Genomic DNA, 2,500 nt, shown 5'->3' on the forward strand with positions numbered 1-2,500 from the left:
AGAGAACAGGTAGCATACCCTCCATCTCACTCTTAACGTAATCTTCAAAGCCTGTGACGTCTCACATAAGCAACGCATCTTGCGCGCGCACACACACACACACACACACACAACAAAGCTCGGCAGAGGAGTAAGGCCGGGTCTTTTGATGGCGAAGCTAGGAGATTAAGCACCTAAGCGACGTGGCGCCCGGTGATCAGAGCCAGAGCGGCTCAATCCGGCCTTATCGGCCCGCTGAGCTGTTTAGAGGCGCAGGACAATGGTGTGTGTGTGTGTGTGTGTGTGTGTGTGTGTGTGTGTGTGTGTGTGTGTGTGTGTGTGTGTGTGTTTAGAGGCACGGGACAATGGGAGCCTCCGCGCCATTCAAACCTCCACCGCCGAGCTGTCACCACCCTCCTGTGATCCATGCGCAGAGGTAAACACGCCAGAGACTTGGCAGTCTTGGTGTGTGTGTGTGTGTGTGTGTGTGTGTGTGTGTGTGTGTGTATGGGGGGGGGGGGGCAGGCGGTGATACCTACAGCACCTACAGGGAGGCTTTAGAGGCAGGAGGGGGGGGCAGGCGGTGATAATACAAGCAGATTCAGCTCGTCACAGGCCACAGTGGTTTGCCATGGTGATCAGAGGGTGGTGGGATACAGTTATGTCGGAGTCCGACAGGGATGATGGATGTCAAATCTCAACCAATCAAAGGACACTGGGTTTTTATTATGCTTCATTTATTATGTAAATACACAATTTATTATGTAAATAATAAATTACTCAGCTGTGTAAAAAACCTGTATAGGATTAGGACTATTGCTTTCTGGAGGTTTGTCGGTTGTTGGTAATCCCTAAACCCAACCTGAGTGTGTGTGTGTGTGTGAGAGAGAGCAAAAGGAAACTTTGCTTGTGCTGGGCTCATTAAGAAAGAGCACTTCTGTCACAGTCACTTCCATCTCATTAGACCAACACGTCTCTACCTCCCACACACACACACACACACACACACACACACAGCGGCCTACATGCACAGATCGACACACCCTGTGCCGTGATATACACACATATTATTATGCATGGGATACCAACCCAAAGTGCACACACTCCAATACGCAGTCCCACACACATACACACACAAACAGGACTTTTTTTGAATCAGGCTTTTTTTGACTGTTTTTCTCCCTCACACATACGTAGCTTTGCTTAGGCACGCACGCATACACACTTACTTTCCCATTCATTCCCAGTCTTCCCTTATTGGCATTAGCATTATGTACAGTGATGCCCCTGTAGCCTATTAGCACGGCCCCTCTGTGCTGTCCTGGGCCACATTTACATTCTTGAGCAGCATCACCGGGCGCAAACAAGCTCATCAGGGCCTGCTGGGGCTTCGTTAGAGTAAGAGAGTGTGTGTGTGTGTGTGTGCCATCCGATTTTAGTAGCCATCCAAAACAACAACAACCAGCAGCTGCAATCCGCTAAGGTGTCTACGCACATGTGTGGGCATGTGTATGCGTAAAGGTGTGTGTGTGAGAGAGAGAGAGAGAGAGAGAGAGAGAGAGAGAGGGAGAGAGAGAGGGTAAGTGTGTTCATATATCATTGTGAGTGATTATGAGGTGTGTACATAGTTGTGACCGTGAATGAGAATGTGTGTGTGTGTCTGTGTGCCTGTGATCAAACAATTAAGCCCTTAAGTATGTGTGTAAGAGAGAGAGAGAGAGAAACAAAGAAACTGACCGACAGACAGACAGACAAAAAAAAAAAAAATCAAGAATTACAGACAGACTTCCCCACAGCGCAACACAGATAGACACTCGAGTTCGATCTCGTCTCCAAAGCGGCCGATGAGAGAGAGTAGCAGAGCGCCTCTCCGTCCCAATCCGAGGCCTGAATCACCAGTATGGCGCTGAGCTGAGAATCGATAGCCTGGCCGGCCTGCGTGGAGCTCAAGCTGAGCTTTACAACTCCAAAGAGCCCCCAACAAAAGCACAGCCCCTCCGCTCGAGTGGAGCACCTAATGAGATCTGAGGCCAGACAAGTCCAGATGCATTTGGGCTCTGTTCATCCACAGCTTTCCACTAATGAAGCCACTCAGACATACCATACCTCACACATCTTTGATCAATTTCTTTTCACTGGTCAGGAGTGTAACAACCCTCGCTACTTGGGTGCGCATAATAATCAAATACATAGCAGTGGAAAAAACCGAAAACAACTAAAAACCATTTGAGATGTCAAAATACTGTTCAAATGATCTAACTACTAGCATCATAATTAATTGAATACTCAGTTGCTGAAAAAGTACTCTCCTGCTTTTGCGTCGAGCACATCCCCAGTTTAACCACAGCTTCTACATACAAGAAAATATGACGTCTAAATCATATGATCAATGGCTGTCCACTTATCGTGGTTGGGCACTTGCTATTGCTGGTGTATAAAGGCATTGTAGCACCTGTTTATATGTAGGTCAGAGCACCTCTAAGCCTGAGTGACAGGTGCAGTGAGGGGAAGCGGAGGAGAT

The 2,500-nt window shown here is 48.0% G+C and overlaps 1 protein-coding gene across 2 annotated transcripts in view; it reads right to left on the bottom strand.

Annotated features, from left to right (window-relative positions):
* pard3ba (par-3 family cell polarity regulator beta a) overlaps positions 1 to 2,500 on the bottom strand; it is a 168,772-nt gene that overhangs the window by 109,778 nt on the left and 56,494 nt on the right. The window lies entirely within an intron of this gene.

The sequence above is a fragment of the Alosa pseudoharengus genome, unplaced genomic scaffold (assembly GCF_046254945.1).
Source record: "Alosa pseudoharengus isolate Yale_2024_CS ecotype anadromous, Long Island Sound unplaced genomic scaffold, YU_APseudo_1.1 YU_APseudo_1.1_scf_24, whole genome shotgun sequence".
Classification (NCBI taxonomy): Eukaryota; Metazoa; Chordata; class Actinopteri; order Clupeiformes; family Clupeidae; genus Alosa; species Alosa pseudoharengus.